The following is an 18,601-nucleotide window of genomic DNA, read 5'->3' as shown; positions in this document are numbered from 1 at the left end:
ACATTTCCCATCCTGGGGTTTAATTAGTTTCTTCTGGCACAGGGAAAAGCACATCTGGAATATCATTGACTGCTCTGCAACATTGCTCATTTAGTACAGTCTTAACCTGCTCTGCGACTCTTAGGACCATCACCTTCGCAAAGGCTCACGGGGAAATCTCTGACAGACAACCTCTAGAGCAGCGTTTTTTTGCCATATTTATGTCTACCCAACCCCCTGACATTCTTTGGGGTCATTTTTGTTCCATATATGACCTTGGGCAAGTCATTTGCCCTCTGAGGTCATTATGACACTGATAGCATTTTAAAATTGGAAATCAGAAGAAAGTTCTCTTCTCCTCTTGCTTCTTAAATCTTGATTCTCCCTTCCTCTTCCTACGATGTGGATCCTCCACATCCCCCACAGCAGGATTCTACACTTCAGCCTTTCTGAATTGTCTTCCTTGACATAGCCTATCTTTCTTGCCCTCAATACATGCAGTATACACTGCTTTGAATTTCTTTATTAAAACCTATATTTATTTTTTGCCAGGAACGGTGGCACGCGCCTATAATCCCAGCAGTTCTGGAGGCTGAGGCAGGAGGATCTCCAGTTCAAAGCCAGCCTCAGCAATTTAGCAAGGTCCTAAGCAACTCAATGAGATGCTGTCTCTAAATAAAATACAAAAAAAGGCTTGTCCAGTGACCCTGAGTTCAATCCCAATACTCTAAAAAAAAAAACAAAAAAAAAACACGGTATTTTCCAATTAATTCCTACCAGTGTTCCAGGCCTTGGCTTTGAGATCATCTTTTCCAGAAAGGATCCCCTGCACTCTCCCACCACCATTTTGCCTGTGTTTGATGTACCTGTATTTCCATCATGGACTGAAATTGTCCAAATAATTTGTCTTTCTCTCTGGACCATCAGCTTACCTTTGTATGTCCAATGTCAAGCACAGAGATCTGTTCCTCTTCACACTGTGCTGATTGCTGCGTTCCGTTTTCAGTATAGGCTTAACAGACTCCCTACCCAAACTCTGCCGTGGATGCCAAACAGAAGGCCATGACTCTGCCCCCTGTATCCTCCTGCCTCTGTGGCAGGACGGTGCTCCTGAGAAGCCACGGTGTGAATGGTCTCCATTCCAAAGGCTGGAGGCATTTGTCAGTGGATTTCCATTGAGCACCAGAACATTCCCAAGAAGAGGGAAACCACATCCATCTCAACAGGACTGGACGCTGCAAAGAGTTTTCAGGTGCCTTTAATACACCAAACTAGCCTCGCATGAGATTGTCTCTGTTGATACCTTAGGGAACTGGGGCTCCAAGAGGGACTGATATGGGTTCCTGAGGCAAGAAGGAGTAAAGCTGTGATGGAGTCAGATGGCTTCCGTTCCTAGAGTCCCAGCCAGGGAGCATGCAGCTTCCTCCATCTCCCCTCCACCTCCCACCTACCTCCAGACAACAGTGCCAGCACTGTGCCTGCAGAAGCCCCAGGAAGAGTCACGGAGGCAGAGGATTGGAGCAGACAGCTCTGCTCGGGCCTGCCCTCTGTGGATCTGGGGGGAAGAACGCTGTGTTCTCTTCCCTTCTTCATCTCAGCAGTACATCGATCCCAGATTTGGAAAAATCAATGTTGACGAGGACAGGAGAAAGATTTGCTTGGATACATTTGTCCTTCGAGGTGCCTTCAGACACTCACACAGCAGTCACCCATCAGCCTCTGTTACCCAGAGCAACTGCTGTGGGCAGGCTGAATATGGGAATCGGAACCAAGGTGGGTGACATTGGTCAATGACGATGTTAGGATCAGAGGGCTCTTGGAAGCCCCTGAGGAGTCCGAGACCCAGAGGTGAGTGACCTACTCATGATGACAGTGTTAGAACATGGAATCTGGTCTCTGGATGCCATTCCCATACCCTGACCCCAGGGTCACACTGTGCAGGCGTGATTCTGAGTCAAGAGACCTCCCTTCCTTTCACTGTCCCTGGATGCCCAGCACACCTCTACCAGGATGTGATGCCTTCAAGGAAGGAGAGTAGAACAGTGATTAAGAGCACAGCCTTGTGTTCTGATGGGCTTGGAATTATGACCTCTTCCTACAAAAAAAAAATTACTTACATATCCTGCCATTTCCTTACCTCTACAAGTCACATCATGTGCCATGCACTGTTAATGACATATATTAACTTCTAAAGTCATCTAAACAACGCCAAGAGGCTGTGACTGTTGCCTGTATTTACCTTTGGCACACAGAGATCCAGAAGCTTGCCCGAGGTCATACCCCTAGGAAGTGGCATCAGTGAACATTGAGTGCAAGTGACATTGCTATGAAACCCATGCTTTTCCTGCTGTGCTGTCACCTTGCCCATGAAGCTCCCTGCGTCCCCACTCTACCTAATCCAGCAGGCCCAGAACCTGCCTGCCGACGTGTACATAACTAGACATGTACAGCTAAACCAAGGGTACGTAACTGCATGCCAGACAGTTGGTCAGTTTCTCCCACTGTTCGTCAAAGGGTGAGGGTGCAGAACAAAGGAAAACCGTTCATCGAGCGGACTTCTTTGGGTGCCACAGACTGGGTGGCTGTGTTCCTCCAGAAATGTCAGTTTCCAAGTCATGCTTTATCCCTGGAGTCTGGTTTGCTGTGGACCGCCTTATTTCTGAAGCTGAAGGACACTGTACCATTGGGGCAGATCCTGAAAAGGCTTGGCAAACTGACGACTGCTTTTGACTACAAAGAATCCCACAGTAATGTAATTCTACAATGAGCACGACCCAGACTGGATCCGCACAAACATTCCTCCACCCAGGACATTCATTATTCATAATGTCCCTAAATACTCTTCTATGATGAAATGTTAAGTGACATATTAAATATTCATCATGATGCACCTCGTGCAGGGCCAAGGGTAGGATTAGGCAGAGCGAATGTGATTTCTGATTACATCTCTTTAATTCTAGGCACTGAAACACCCCCAGGCAGCTAAGTCTCCATCCTATTCTGAAAGAAAGCCAGGAAAGTAGATTCCACAACATCCCTTCATGTGCTGCCAAACTGTCTTTAGAATCTTGGCAAGAAGTTCTTTCCTTTTTCTTTTTTAACTTTTATAAATTGAGGTTATAGCTTATGTGCATTTATGTCTGCACCCACATCACCAACACTCAGATCAAGATGTAGAAAGTTTCTGGAAGCCCAGAAGTTTCCCTCCTGTTTCTTCCCAGTCAATATCCATCCCCACCGCTCAGGCACACAAGATATCACAATTTTGACAAGAATTCTTTTTTTTTAAGTCTAACGTCCATCTTCCTTCTGTCATTACTTCTTATCATTTTAAATTTGAAGGCAAAGCCAAGTCGTCATCCATTGCCCATCCATTTGAAGTTGGCTATAGTGAAAGTATAGAAAACGAGAGGCTCCCAGGGCAGCCCAGAGAGAGAGATGATGCTGGCTGGGTCTGGAGCAGCTGGAGAGAAGACAGAGCGAAAGAGAGGTATGTCTATCTGAGTTAAGGTGGCAGGATGGGAGCTATGACTGTGAAGGAAAGCGTGGAGTCGGGCAGGACCTATAGGGTTTTTTGTTTTTGTTTTTTTACTTGAGTGTCTTGTTAGAAGGCGTTACCATGTGTGGAGAAGAAAAAATGGCAAAGGAGCAAGATTGAAGGTGGGGTGAGATCAAGAGCTCAGTTTGGATTCGTTAACATGAGATGCCCGGTAGGCATTCAAAGGTGGAGTCCACGTTGTCTGGAGCTTGGAGAGATATATGCATTTAAGAGTCATCCATGTAAACATGGACCTTAAAGAGCCTGGGAATGGCACAAAATCACCCAGGCTAGGCAGTGGAGAGAAGAGGACCCAAGGCAGAGCCCTGTAATTGTTTTTTGGTGATGCCAACATGCATCTTCAATAAGCTCTAACAATTAGAATAGGAAAAGGAAAAATTAACATTGTCTAAGATAATTCAATCTCAAGATTCAAAAAAAATTACCTTTGGGTTGGGTGGGACATTTCAGTATGTTCGGGCCCCCTCTGATGATGGTATAGATGGTATATTCTGTTTCTCGCCTTTGATCAGAGCAGCCATCCCCTTAGGATCCCAGAGGTCCACAGACAGATGATCACAGACCTCCAGGGGGTTCTAGAAGCTCTTTCCACTATCAAAAAGCTAGATTGGAACTGCATGTCTACTTACCATACAGTTGTGTAAGCTGGTCTCAACATCAGGCTTTTCTGCTTAATTAGAATTATATCCACTGGCAACACTGGATATCTTCTGACAATAAGAAGCTTGGTTTGATAATAACATGCTTTCAATTATTTTTAAAAATGAGAAAATGTGGGTTCCAACTGCTCAGTGCTTATGTTGACCGGAAGCGTCCGGTAGCGCTGCGATGGTGCTCCTGGAGAGCGAGCAGTTCCTGACGGACGGAGCTCACCAGGCTCTTCCAGAAGTGTCGGTTGTCGGGCAGCGTGTACATCACCTTGAAGAAGTATGATGGTCGAACTAAACCCACACCCAGGAAGGGTTCTGTGGAGGGCGTTGAGCCCTCAGACAACAAGTGTCTGTTGAGAGCAACGGATGGGAAAAAGAAGATCAGCACAGTGGTGAGCTCCCAAGAAGTGAATAAGTTTCAGATGGCTTATTCAAACCTATGGAGAGCTAACATGATGGGCTGAAGAAGAGAGACAAAAAGAGCAAGAGTAAGAAGAGCAAAGCAGCATAGTGAAGAGCACTGAGTTCCCTGCTTTTACCAAACCACTGAATTACATATTTCCATTTTGTTTATATTTTTGTTCATAAATCTAGGTTTCTGGTTCCCCCATTAACTGTTTTCATGTGATATTAGGGTTATTTTGGAGAGAAGAAAGGTTGCAGTGTTTACAAAGTATTTGTGGTAAGAAAGTAGTTTTATTTCAGATTTATGATGCATGGTTATAAATTCCTAAATTAGTTTTAAAAAGTCTCTGTAGTCATCCCTGTGAAGAGCATTGTATCATTAAACACCTGTTATCAGCACTGTGCTTATGTGATCCTTCCCACCCCCATCTCCCCCACCACCCTTTTTTTTTGTTGTTGTGTGTGTGTGTGTGTGTGTCGCTGGGGATTGAATCCAGGGCCTCACACATGCTATGTAAGCAGTCTTGAGTTACATCCCCTCAACCCCCCTCCCCCATTTTAATAGTCTGGCAATAACTAATTCTGGATGATGTGATTACTGAATGTTTTAGCCCTATTTTCTAGATTATTCTAATTGAAACCTGACAATTATAAAAGTTGTATCATCTCATGGACATTCTTTCCACCAGGTTGTATAAGTGTATCATCATAATTTATTAAGTTTGGAAGAGATCTCATAGCCAAATGAAAATCTGCTTAACCACGTTAGGAAAAACATATTACAAAATCATTAAAAATAAAGATTCTAAGATTAAAAAAATGAGAAAATGTACAAGCATTTAATCAATGTATTTTTTATACCTTAATTTAATTTATTTATATGTGGTGCTGAGGCTGGAACCCAGTGCCTCACACATGCTAGGCAAGCACTTTGCCACTGAGCTATAACCCCAGCCCTAATCAATGCATTTTTAAGGAAGCCAATTATTTCAAAGATTCAGTCCATTCACCTATAGGAGTGGGAATAAGAGTATCTACCACTTTGGGTTATTCTGCAAGATTACCTGAGATAATGAATGAAGAGGATACATTGTAAATGCTTGCAAAATGATAGTAGAACTTGTTACTGTGAACAGTCCAGCTGAAGGGGAGTCCAAAGGAACAAGTAAATAAAAGGTGTCCCACCATGTCCTAATCCATGGCACATATTTTGGTGCCGTCAGGAACTCACAGTATGGGCCTAGTTAGCGGATCACATACTCCTCTATATGTCCCATGGCATGGGGCCCCATCCCTACTCAAAGAATCTTCCTCCAAGAACAATGGGTGACTGGCCTGACTCCCTGTCCGCTGGACATGAACAGTGGTAATAAGTCAAACAAATAATCCAGTCTTCCTGAGCTGGCTCAGATGGTAAGCCAGAGGGAGAAGGAGCCTGCAGTAATCTGTCCTTTTGTAGACCTTTCTGTTGATTTCTTATTTTGTTGGCCAATAATATTGCTTTTGAAACTCAGAAATCACAGCAACCATACAGAACAGGGCATTTTGTACCTTGTGCTGTCCGAGGCATGCCTCCTGCCTGCTGCATGGGGGAAGCACTGCCGAGGAAGGCTGAGAAGTGGTGAGGGAGGGCTTAATTATGAAGCAGCAGAAGGAAGGCTGGCATTCCCTGCCCTAAGGTAACTTGAATGGCATCTTAACAAAAATATCTGATTAATGCTTTCAAGTTTTTAAAGCACTTCCATATAAATCATCCCATTTTAATCTTCCAAATGGCTTTGCTAGGTCAGTCGTGTTATATTCATTTCAGATATTTCAGATTTCTCTGATGCTCAGAGAAATTAAGAAATTTATCCAAATGCCAGAGGTAAGACTCCAACCCTGCCTCTTTTCCAGCCATTGTTCTCCATGGGGGAAAAAAAAAAAAAAAACTTCAATGATCCATCAGCCTGTGGATCTGCCTGGCTCCATCAGGGATGAGTCTGTGTGATCTGCATCTATCTTAGCCAAAGGAATTGTCCCACAATCTAAATAAGAGCATGAGCCCGGTGAGGTAGCACATGCTTACAATCCCAGTGTCTCAGAGGGCCGAGGCAGGAGGATTGCAAGTTAGAAGCCAGTTCAGGAACTTAGTGGGATTCTCAGCAATTTAATGAGATCCTGTCTCTAAATAAGTAAATAAATAAAAAGGTCCGGCAATGTGGCTCAGTGGTTGAGCACTCCTGGGTTCAATCTCCAGTAACCTCCACAAGTAAAAACAGGGCATGGCTCTCAGGGGCCCAGGGTAGTCATTTAAGCCATGCTTTCAGCATTTGAAAGATTTCTTTTTACTAATGCAAACATTCATTCAGAAATCTGGATATTTTACTCTAGCTAGACTCAACTACCTGAGTAATTTTTTTTTAAATATCTATAGACCCATCTTCATTTTGTGCTCTTTTCTTCAAAACATTTTGGTGTCTAGCATAATTATCTGTTTCATTTTCACAATGGTAGAAAAATAAGACACAGAAAAATTTTACTGTTGGCAGTGTTTAAACTACTGAGTAGTTATGAGATTCAAGGCAATTCACTTAACTTTCTAAGCCATTGCTGATTCAATAGAACCTTCTGGAAATGTTCTAGATCTGCACAGTCCTGTATGGTAACTGAGTCATGAGTCTATCCATGATTTAAAATGTTACCAATGTGACTCAGAAACTTTTTAATTTTAACTAATTCAAATTTTAATAGCTGAATGTAGGTAGTGGCCATTGTATCGGATAGAGCAATTCTAGGCTTAGAATCTCACCTCCGAAAGGAAGTGTTCATGCTAGAACTGATCCCTGAGTTTCCTGCTATAGTTCCTAGTAAAGTGATCATACTAGGCACTTTTTAAATATTGATTGAATACACCTCTGGAGAATGAAAGAACAGCCAAATTAATAAAGATATGAACAAATAAATGAATGTGCCTTAAGAGGATATCATAAATGGGATAGAGGATGATTTCCTGGAAAACTTAAAAATCTTTTGAAGGATTAAGAGAAACACTGGCATTGGCTGCCGCTGGGTGGGAACTCTTGGCAACTGTTCACAAGGGAACAGAACCAAGTACCATTCAGATCACACTTGCCTTTCCACTTCCTCCATGCTCAAAACGCTGCTTCCTCTTTGAGGGTATTTGCATACCTCAAGTCTCCCAGTGAGGCAGACTGTCGGTGCTAGACGTACAGGCTAAGAAGAATGTCAGGAAAGAGGGGACAATTGTCAGGAAACCTTGGTGACAGCTGCCAAGATTTCTATTCCAATGCGCAGGAAAGATATTCTTCAGACACAGCTCAAAATAGCCACTGCCCCCAAAGTTGTTGGTTAAAATCCCTGAATGAGTCACAGTGGCCCAACTTTGCTTTGACTCTCCCCTCTCCATTTGTTTGGAGGAATCTCTCCCTTCCTGGTTGAGCTTGGCTCTCACTTCTTGTCAATATTGACAATGACAGGTGCATGAGAAGTTTCCAGAGGGGGTGTCCTGCCCAGGAGGCATACCGCCTTGCTCGAAGACCCAGCCGAAATACTTAACTTTTGTCGGAAACACGAAACATGCCAGGCTTAGCCTGCTTCTCTCTGTGGATTAAATGTTTGTTCCTATAATCTATGAAATTCTTGCTTTATGTTTAAATTTGGAAGAATAATTTTATTGCAGCAAAAATTATGTAAAAGCATTTATCATTTTAACAATTTTAAAGCGTAGAATTCCGTGACATTAGGCAAATTCACAATGTTATGTCACCATCAGCACTACCCATCTCCGAAATTTGTTCATGTACAGCTCTGTCCCTCCTGTACTATATATGAGGAGTTCCTTCATTTCTGAGACTGAATAATGTATTCGACTTTTTGTGTATGTGGCATTTTGTTTATTCGCATTTGAGTTACATCCACCTTTTGGCTATTCTGAATAATGCTGCTATAAATATGGATGTACACGTCTCTGAATCCCTGCTTTCAAATTTTTTGAATGTGTGCCTAGAAGTGGAATTGCTGGATCATATGGTAATACTGTGTTTAACCTTCAGAAAAAAACTGCCTTTACTCTTTAAACCATTCCTAAATTCTTTTTTTCTTTTATTGTTTGGTTCTTGAATTTTATTCCTAATCCTCAACTCCCATGAATGTGCATGTTTCCACCTTTCCATATCCTGGATCTGAGCTTTTCATCGGGAAAAATCTTAATCTTTGATTTCTTTTTATTTTTTTTTAAATGTTAGCATCTTGCCTTTTATTTTAAACCTCATCTAGGTTATCTGAACTCACATGTGTTTCATCCATAAGCTTTTTGCTTCCTTTTAAAACCATCTCCAACTAATCCGTTCTATTTCCATAGTTTAATTTTTTTTACCTGGAAGTTGATGTAATTGACTTCATGAATCTATAAGCTGTCTCTCACTAATTGGCTGCATTTCCCATGGTTACAAATGCTTCCCTTCTGGAGTGCTGTGTAGGGGGTGTTGGGAAGATCATGTTGAATGGGAAGAAAGGAAACAAGTGTGATTAGGATTTGTCATGGGCAGACTCTTAGGCAGAGATCCGCTTCAGAGAATTAATTGGGGGAGGGCACTCAGGTGCAACTCAGTCAGGAATTGAGGGGTTAGAGGGAGAGGGGGAACTGGGGTGCAGTTCAAGTGGAGACCTGAGTCCCATGATCTTCAGAGAGATCCCAAATTGAGGCTGAGGGCTGAGCCTTCACTCACTAGAAGCATCCTGCACCAGGAGGCACAGTCTAGGGCAAGGACGTTCCTTCCCTTTAAAGCAATGCTTGGGAAGTCCTCAGCATGCAGTGTCAACAGGTGACACTCTTTAGATGGGTATGGGAACCTAGGTGGTACTCCACAGCATGCACTACAGGCTCCCAAAAGAAAACTTGTAAAATTCTAGGGAGGTCAGAACCCAGAATCCAGCCCAATGGTGGCCCACCAATTTGTATTAAAATTACCCAGTAAGAAAATGTCATAAGCCCCCTCCTTGCAGAGTGTGTAGTTGAAGGAAGCAAATTTGATATTTCTAATGTACCCCTAACATCACAGAGTGGAGAGCCACACTAGCCTGGGTCAAAATGAGAATACCCCAACATTTTATAAATTGCTTTCACAAGATATAATTGAGGCCTATTTATAGGATCCCACACACACACAAAAATAAAATGTGTAGCAAGTCCTTTGTCACAGTGGATCCAGGGTTTGTGGGGCCTAAAGATCATACAATTTGCGAGGTCTCTTTAAGAAGAACAATATAAGATTATGAATGTAAAATTAGCCATCGTCACCCAAGGCTTTGGAAAGCGCCCTCACAGTCTAAGGGAGGGACACTTCCTGGGAGGAGGAATTTGTTCTGAGGCTACATTCCGCGGTTGAATTACCCTCTTCCTTTAGAGTCCTAAGGAGCTGTTCCTTGGCTGAGTGCCCAGCACATCTCACCTCAAGGCAGATGACCTCACCTGCACATGCTAAAGATACCCCGTTTCCAGAAACCATTGGACCAAAAGAATGGGGCCAGGCAGATCTGAGCCATGATTTCTTCTTACTGGGAATGAAGGATAAAGTCTATCCTGATAAAAATTAATAATAATAACAACAACAACAACAACAACAGGTAGCGACATTTAGACATTTAACCTGTGCTAGCCCTGTTTCTAAGCACTTTCTATTAAATAACGTGACTAGAGTCTCACAACTAGGAAGTAGCACAGTCAGGATGCAAACCCAGGCTGGGAATCCACACTGTGACAACACCCCCCCCACTGTGCTACTCTACAGGAAGGACAGGGGGGGGGGAAACATGGCCAACTGAGGTCCTACAGAAGGGCCCCTCTGTATCAGATTTTCTTAGGGTTGTCAGGTCCTTTGCCAAAGGGTTTTCAATGCTCAAGTAAAGCAACTGAAACCACTCGAGTGGTACTTAAAAAGGCAGATGCTGTACTTACAGTGAATTTTATAGAAGACTCTGTGCTTTTAAAATATAGTCTAAAGCATGTTTTGAAAGGTCAGCCCTTTATTCCTTTCAAGCTAACAAGCCCATCGATACCTTTTGCTTTAGAAATTTCTTTCCCTGTGGATTCAGACCATTTATTTCTGTGGCTGTGAAGAAAAAAAAAAAAAAGAAGAAGAAACTTCTGATAACAGTTTAAAATTGATGGATCGCCCTTATCTCAGTAAACTTCGGCTCCACAGCATGGTAACAGAATTCCTTTCTTCTGGCCTGATCCATTTCCCTGACACATGAAGAATGTCTGTCTTACCATTCATTCTGCCCTGCCTGCTCAAACATACAACCTTTTTTTTTTTTTTGATGATAATCAGTATTTATTCGCCAGGTTCAGATGACATCCCTGTGACCTAAACATCAGGATTGGCAGTGATTTCCATGGACCTTCATTTCAAGTTTTTAGAAGATAAGTGGATTCCCATGGATAATTCTTTTATAGATAAGATTTATTGCTCTAAATGGAAAAAAAAATCTTGCCAAATTTACTTTTCTCAGAACACAGTGGTACTAAACAGAAGCATATACCCTAAATTCCAGGGAAAATTGCTTGTTTTTGTATTTATATTATATATTACATATTGTGGCTGGCTTCTTTTGCATGTGATCTGAGCAAAAAGTATATATTCTCCCCTGTTCTCTTTGCATGGCTTCTCTGGAGCCTATCTGTATTTATGATTATGCAAGGGGCTGAAAATGAATGTATTGGGATTTTTCTAGCTGCATGAGGTACTCTATCAAAGAATCTTTTAAATCTCAGATGTCTCGAAGGAGAAGTTTGGCCTCTTATCTTCTCTGAATGGATTGCCATTACCTTAAAATGATTTTATTCATATTCTGGTCTAAAAAAAATTCAGGGCTTACCCTCCTGGTGCCTTGCTTGACAGAGAAGAAACATGTATAGCAGAAATCAGAAAAGGACATGCAGGAATTTTTCAAATGGATTTATCATAGACTTCTCATTGCCTAAAAAAAAAAAAAAAAAATCTCAAAGCCACAGGAAAAAAACCTAAGCAGACAAAAGCGGGTTATGAGGACAGTATAAAACCTTGACACTGGCCCCTGAGTAGAGTTAGAGGAGCTGGAATGTCATTTTGATGGATCCAATTGCACCATCCAAGTAGAATGAGATAAACGGGCTTGTGTTTAGAACTACTTAAAAGACTGCAAAGAAGTGACTAGATAACACTTGTGTGATACCTACACACTCCCACTACAACCAAAAGAACACAAAGATAACATTCTCTTATTTTTTAAATGGTAAAAAAAGGTGCTCAGCATCACTAATCATTAGAGAAACACAAATAGAAGACACAAGATGCCTCATCCCAACCATTAGGATGTCTAGGATCAAAACAGAAAATAACAAGTGTTGGTGAGGATGTGCAGAAACTGAAGCCCTTGTTCTCTGTTGGTGGGAATGTAAAAAAAAGTGTAGATGGTATGGAAAGCAGTCTGGCAGCTCCTCAAAAGATTAAAATTAGAATTACCATATGATCCACCAATTCTATTTCTGAGAGCATATCCAGAATAACTGAAATGGGGGACTCAAGCAGGAACTTGCAGATGCATGTTCTTAGCCATTTTATTCACATCAGCCAAAAAGTAGATGGGATCCAAGTGTCCATAGCCCAAAGCATTCACAGCCGGATGTCACCAGCCAAAAGGCAGAAGAATTCCATCATCCTACTGAAAAAGGATGACTGCTGAGGCTGGAGTTTCACTTGCTTTATTATTTTTTTCTCTGGTAAATTTATTGGAGCCATGTTCAGTGATATTGAGTCCTGAACCAATGGATTGGTCCCCAAAATGCTCCTTATTAGGAGATGGGGTGGCCAAGGACACCCTCCAAGTTCCCTTCTAGCTAACATACAAAGTTCTTCTCTCCACACACACATCTAGGAAGGCCATTCACTTTCCCAAGGCAATGCCCATCTGGCCCCTTGTATGGTTTACTATCTAATGAGCTCAGAAAAGGCTCATCCAAGAAGGTGACATTTAAGCAGAACCTTGAAGGAAGGACAGAACTTTGCCAAGAAAACCAAGAAAAAAGGGAATTTTGAGTATATATAAAGAAAAGGAACAAATTGACACATGAAATTCTGAAAGTACCTTTTTTCTATTTGTAAACTCTAAATTGCTAGTTACTGTGTTAAAGTAAAACGACACAACAATAACAACAAAATCCTTCCATCCTTGCTCTCTAATAAGTCTCCAGAATTCCGTTTGCAGGAAAAATCTCCAGGACCCTGAAGAATGGTGAAGTAGCTATGAGTGACAGCTCAAGATGCCCAACTTCTTTGCCAGTCTGAAAGTACCTTTGAAAAGGCACTGTGGTCGGAACAGAGTGAGAGCAGTCTGGTCAGCGAAGATTGAGCCTGCTTAGGAGCCCGAGTGCAGCATCCCCTGTCCTCCCTCCACTGTCTCCTATATTCCTTCAGTCTCACAGACAGGGAAGGAGCAGAGAGGGAGGCTGAGACAGAGACGGAGACTATACATGTGGACTTCTGGAGCTGGCATGTCTTGGAGAGAAATATCTTGGGCTTCAGGTGGTACATAAAAGAAAGGATCCTGACTCCACCCAGGATAGCCCATAGGCATGGACAAAAAGCAAAGGTAGAGAGCCTTTTACCCTCTGAGATGAGACCCCCAGGGGTCAACCAGTCCACTAACTCCTCACTCAAGCCATCAGCCACTAGGGACTGGTGGGAGTGCGACTGAGAGAGCTGGGCTCTGGCAAATGAGTGGGTACAAGTTCATGACCTACTCCATCTTGAAATGTTCCATCTCCTGAAAATCTCTCTCCCCAACCTTCCAGAGAATATGCCATTCTTTTTCATGTTATCTCATTTTTTCCACTACCACCAAGAGAGATAGATATAATTTTCTCTCTCTATTTTACTACTGAGGCTGAGACACAGAAGATTAAGTCATAGTCCAATGTAACTGGGGAAGACTTGTAATAACTATGAATAACAATACCTGAGAAGGAGAGGTTTAAATAAGACAAGTCCAGAGGCAGGTAATTTAGGGCTGACTTGGATGAATTGGGTGATCATTTAGGGATAAATTGCATGGTAACCGGAGACCCAGGTCTTCTCATCATCTGTGCTATGGGATCCTCATCCTCACAGTGCAATAACGGGCCCTGGAGCTCCAGATATCCACATTCTAGCAAGCAATATGGGGGGAAAGAGGAGGAATGGTTAACCACTTTCAATATAAGAAAACTTCCAGAAATCCCACACAACATTTCAACTTAGATATCCTTAACTAAAATAGTCACATGATTAAACAGTCTTTTAGATAACTGGTGATGCATGCATACGTCATGGTTCTGTTATTTCTAGAAACACGAGAGTGGATGTCCAGAAGGCAACTAGCCAACTCTGCCACTGCTAGAAGGAGGCTTGACCGACACGGACCAATGCACTTCCAAACCCCAATCCAATGTTCTATCCCTTCATCCCACTTCTTCCCAGGAGGAAGGAGCAGTTTGTGCCAAAGTCCAAAGCTGTGGCATTTCAGAGAAGTCCTGGAGTGAGGAGCTGGGTGCAGCAGGCTCACCTGGAGTGCAGTAAGACATAAATGAAGGAGATGTGAGGGAAACAGGAAGAAGCTTGAATGCCGAGGTGAGAAGCCTGAACCCTCAGCCCACAAGGCAGTGGGAGCCACTGCAGGTGAAGGAGAAGAGGAAGACCTTCTGCTTCTCAAAAGGATGCTGAAGATCTTGAAATTGTGGGAGAGAATCCAGTGTTCAGCCAACCTACCTTTAAAATTTGTCCGTTCTGTAGTATTAGGCAAGCTGCTTAACCAATCTATGCTTCTGTTTCCTCATCTGTGTAGAAGTTAATGTGAGTAAAGGGCTGAGAACAGTGTCCGGCATATAGTATGATTATGCCCCACACAGCAAAGTTTTAGTCAATGACCAACTACCTATCCAACAGCAGTCACCTGAGATTATACTGGAACTGAAAAATTCCTATCGTCTACTGACATCACAGACACACTAATACCAGGTGTAATACACTGGTATGTGTTAGTACTAATGTTGGTGTAAACGAACCTACTGTGCATCCAGTCTCATAAAAGCATAGCACGTATAATTATGTTCAGTACATAATATTTGATAACGATGATGAGTGATTATGTCATGGTTTAGGAATTTCCGGTACTACACTTTTATCCTTATTTTAGAGGATACTTCTTCTACTTACAAAAAGTTTACTCTGAAACAGAACACTGTGTTACTGTGCCAGTGACATTGTACATCCAGGTTCCTGCATCTCTTGACCCTCATTTTCTCTGGAACCTGATTGAGTCTCTTGTTGTTTCGTTCGTCACAGCCCCTACGTGAAAAGAATCCACCGCTGATGCTGCCAGTTAAAGGCCACATCCAGTGACTGACTTGGAAACAAAATTTAAAATGATTAACCTCTACACGGGTGGAAAACCTGTGGTTATTTCCTGCCAGCCAGCCCATCCCTGGGTCGCATAGCTACAATCTTGAAGAACAAGAGCAAAGCCACAGAAAGGGTCTGCCGCATTGAAGGGAATGAGACTAACACAAATTTGAAAAGCGACTGTATCAGACATGGAGAAACTTCTAATGCCCTGGATTAGAGAGTAGGCACAGAGGCACGTCCCTCTCAGCACCACGGCAATCACAGTTGAAGCAAAAAGGTTGTTTGTGATGTTGAAAGAATAGGTTGGACCTGACCAGAATGCTGAATGACTGCTTGCTCTGGATGGTTGGAACGATTTGAGAATCATCATTCATTGCATAATGCGAAAGTGAGGGATGAATCTGCGAGCACTGATGTGAAGGCAGCCGAAGAATTTTTGGAAACTCTAGATGAGCTGATTGTGGAGGAAAATTACTTGCCAGAGCAAATCTGCACTATGGATGAAACTTCCCAATTCTGGAAACGGATGCCTGAAAGCCTAGGAGAGTGACAGCCTGAACCCTCCAGGTTTGTGTACATATGGTCTGTGATGCTTGCACAATGACGTAATCACTGATCCTTGTGATTAAACAGCATGTGACTGTATGTCTATGAAATTGCTTCTGTGCTTGTTGCCATTATTATTATAATTATATGAAGCCAAACACCAAGGAAAGGAAGAGATCTCTCAGGGCTGAGAGATACCAGAACAGAATCAATTGGGGTCTTCCTCAGCAGCTCTGCATTGGTTTTCCAGGGACTGGTCCTGGAGAGGGCTTCCCTGTAGCTAGCAGAGGAGAGGGATTTGGGTGAGGTTGGGACTCCACTCCACTCCAGATTGCTCCCCCTCTCAGACATTCCTCAGCTCCTTCTTAGGCTCAGACTCAAGACGTGATTTGTCTTCTTGGAAAGTCCAGCCTGGGCTGAGTCGAGACAGCATCGATTTCATGGCCCTAGGAAAGGAAAGCTCACCTTTCCGTTGAGTCTGGAGCCAGGAAAAAAAAAAGTTGTCTTACCTACCCAGCAAGAGACCAGCAATCTGTTCCCCACAGTTATGCCTCAGTCAAGAGAATCGGTGGGATTTTCCAAGAGCCTCCAAAATCCCAGATTCAGCTCTCTGCATCAAGGAAGAAGAGCCAAATTTAAATTTTTTTAAAAAATAATAATTTTAAATTTTTTTTAAAAAAACTCTCCCTGGGACCTTGAAAATAATATAATTTTGAAAATAAAGTTTGTTTTCAATAGCATAACCCTTCCCCCAGATAATAACGCGGATTCGTTTCAGGAGAATATTGTCGAGATGTAAAACTGGGTGCTGGAAATGATGTCATACTCCAGTGAGTCTGTCACTGATGCCTGAAGGCAGCAGGGAAAGGGTGCTGTGAGTTTGGCATCCGGGTACCATCTCCAAGTGAGGAAAAAGGCCAGCAGAGTGCAGATGGAGATGCAGCGCCTGCAAGACACCTCACTGGCCAGTGTGTGGCGCTGTTGGCCATTGCCTCCTCTGGAAGCTTGCGCGCTTTTTGATTTCCACGATGCTAACTGCCTCTGGGTTTCCCCCCTCTATATTCCCTGTTTAACCGCTTATTCTCGCTCTCTTGGCTGGCTTCTTTTTACCTACCTATCCCTCAGAGTTTGCCAAATTGTAATGAATCCATCTCAAAAGTGTGTCTCAAACCCATCTTCTCCCTTTTTTAGATTTTGAAAAAAATCAAAACATCATTTTAAAAGGCAAACAGTGATGAAATGTTAACTATATAGAGCAGTTGCTGTCTCATCTCCACCTGCCCCAACCCTGCTGCTGTTCCCAAGAGGCAGAGCTGCAGCATAAGGCTGTGCGGTTTGTACAAAACTCGACTGGAGGAGCACTTTTCAAATATGGGTGCTCCTTGACTTATGCTGGTGTCCAAATAAGTCCATCACAGGTTGAAGAAATCTTAAGTTGAAAATGCATTTAATACACTTAACATAATGAACATCACAGCTTAGCCCAGCCTACCTTAAACATGCTCAGAGCATTTGCATTAGCCTAGAGTTGAGCAAAATCATCTAACACAAAGCCTACTAAAGTGTTAAATATCTCATGGACACACACAGGTAGGTGTTCTGTAAGCAGGGAAGGATGTGAACACACAAAACAAAATATCCAAAACACGTGGGCCTTGCAGCACATTTGTTGATATCACTGGTTTGCCCTCATGAGCTGGGGCAGGACTGGGCACTTGAGCTCACTGCTGCTGCCCAGAACCTGGAGAGAACATCCTACCACTCATCCCTAGCTCCAGAAAGGTCAAAATTGAAAGTTCAAAGCACAGTTTTTACTGAATAAGTATCATTTTACACCATCATAGATTCCAAAAAAAAAAAAAAACATAAGTGGAACAAACCATCATAAGTTGGGGTCTCTACCCTGAAAATGCAACAGTGCCTTCCAGAGCTGGACAGTGCCCAACCCTCACCACTTTACAGGGTGGTCTAGACAAGTTAAACAGCTTTCCACTTTTTAAAAAAAATCTATTTCACCAGTATATAATCTTCATGATTTTAAAGAATAAGCTGTTTTCTCAAGATTCTCCACTATCAACTATGCAGTGATTTCCCAGTGGATCAAACTTCCCTGAACCCCCTCCCGTGACTTCTCCTCTTTGACCCTCTCTGCGTAGTTACATCATAATTTTGTTTTTGTCAATATTCAATATTCACCTTATGACAACCATGTGAACACTGTTACTTGCTGAGCCGAGTGGTGTGCTGTTATCATGGCTGCTTCCTTGTTCAACTTCAGGTTTTCATGTGGTTGATACTTACCTCCCTTTGTTGTTATTGTTTTATTGGAGGTTTCTTGGTATACTGTTTGCCAACAAACTGGCTCAAACTTCTCATTTTCTCTTACTTCTGCTCAAATGCAGTTTCCTATCATAATTTTTTTTTCTTGGAGTTACCTCCGGTGCCACTAATCTTCCTGCTTTATGGACTGGTTACTCTCTAGGTCAACTGCAGGATGTTGATCCTAGGGTTCCCTTCACTACCAATCTGGGAATTCCTTCACCTCTCTTGTTTGGGATCCTGTCTTCATGGACTTCATGCTTTTTCTTTCCTTGTTTGAAGTACCATAGTGTCTGGTAACTTCTGAAGACCCAGTACAATGGACATTTCTGTATGTCTGAGATGGGTTTATCCCATCATCATACATCTTGATGGTTTGACTAGCTGTGTGTTCCTAGATTGGAAATATTGCTTTATAACACTGTCTTCTAGCCTCCAGGGTCTCTGCTGACTACTGACCCTTTGTATTTGACCTGTGTTTCTATCAGGAACTTCTTACCTGAGGTACCGAAATGTCATAAAGACATCAATAGGCCTTTCTAATATTTTTAGATAAAAAAAAATTTTTTAAAGTTAGATTAAAAAAAATCAAATTCTTTGCTTCCCATTTATTTTTTAAGAGTGAGACACCAAGGACTGATTGGAAGCCCTCTGTGACTGGTTATAATCCAACTTATAGATGCTTGCCTTGGGGAAATGCAAAGATGTATGAGTGCACG

At 42.5% G+C, this 18,601-nt stretch overlaps 1 protein-coding gene and 1 pseudogene across 2 annotated transcripts in view; one reads left to right on the top strand and one right to left on the bottom strand.

The window, feature by feature from the left end:
• The first annotated feature begins 4,347 nt into the window (after nucleotides 1-4,347).
• On the top strand, nucleotides 4,348-4,992 carry LOC101966367 (signal recognition particle 14 kDa protein pseudogene; annotated as a pseudogene).
• LOC110599469 (uncharacterized) overlaps nucleotides 4,865-18,601 on the bottom strand; it is a 92,634-nt gene continuing 78,897 nt past the window's right edge. For both annotated transcript variants that reach the window (XM_078026984.1, XM_078026985.1), the window contains 4 exons: nucleotides 16,077-16,173; nucleotides 13,594-13,782; nucleotides 11,476-11,577; nucleotides 4,865-10,706 (listed from right to left, as the gene is read on the bottom strand). The gene's annotated coding sequence lies outside the window, so the exon portion shown is untranslated. The remainder of the gene's footprint in view (nucleotides 10,707-11,475; nucleotides 11,578-13,593; nucleotides 13,783-16,076; nucleotides 16,174-18,601) is intronic.

The sequence above is a fragment of the Ictidomys tridecemlineatus genome, chromosome 11, assembly GCF_052094955.1.
Source record: "Ictidomys tridecemlineatus isolate mIctTri1 chromosome 11, mIctTri1.hap1, whole genome shotgun sequence".
NCBI lineage: Eukaryota > Metazoa > Chordata > Mammalia > Rodentia > Sciuridae > Ictidomys > Ictidomys tridecemlineatus.
This window is presented reverse-complemented; position numbering and strand designations above follow the sequence as displayed.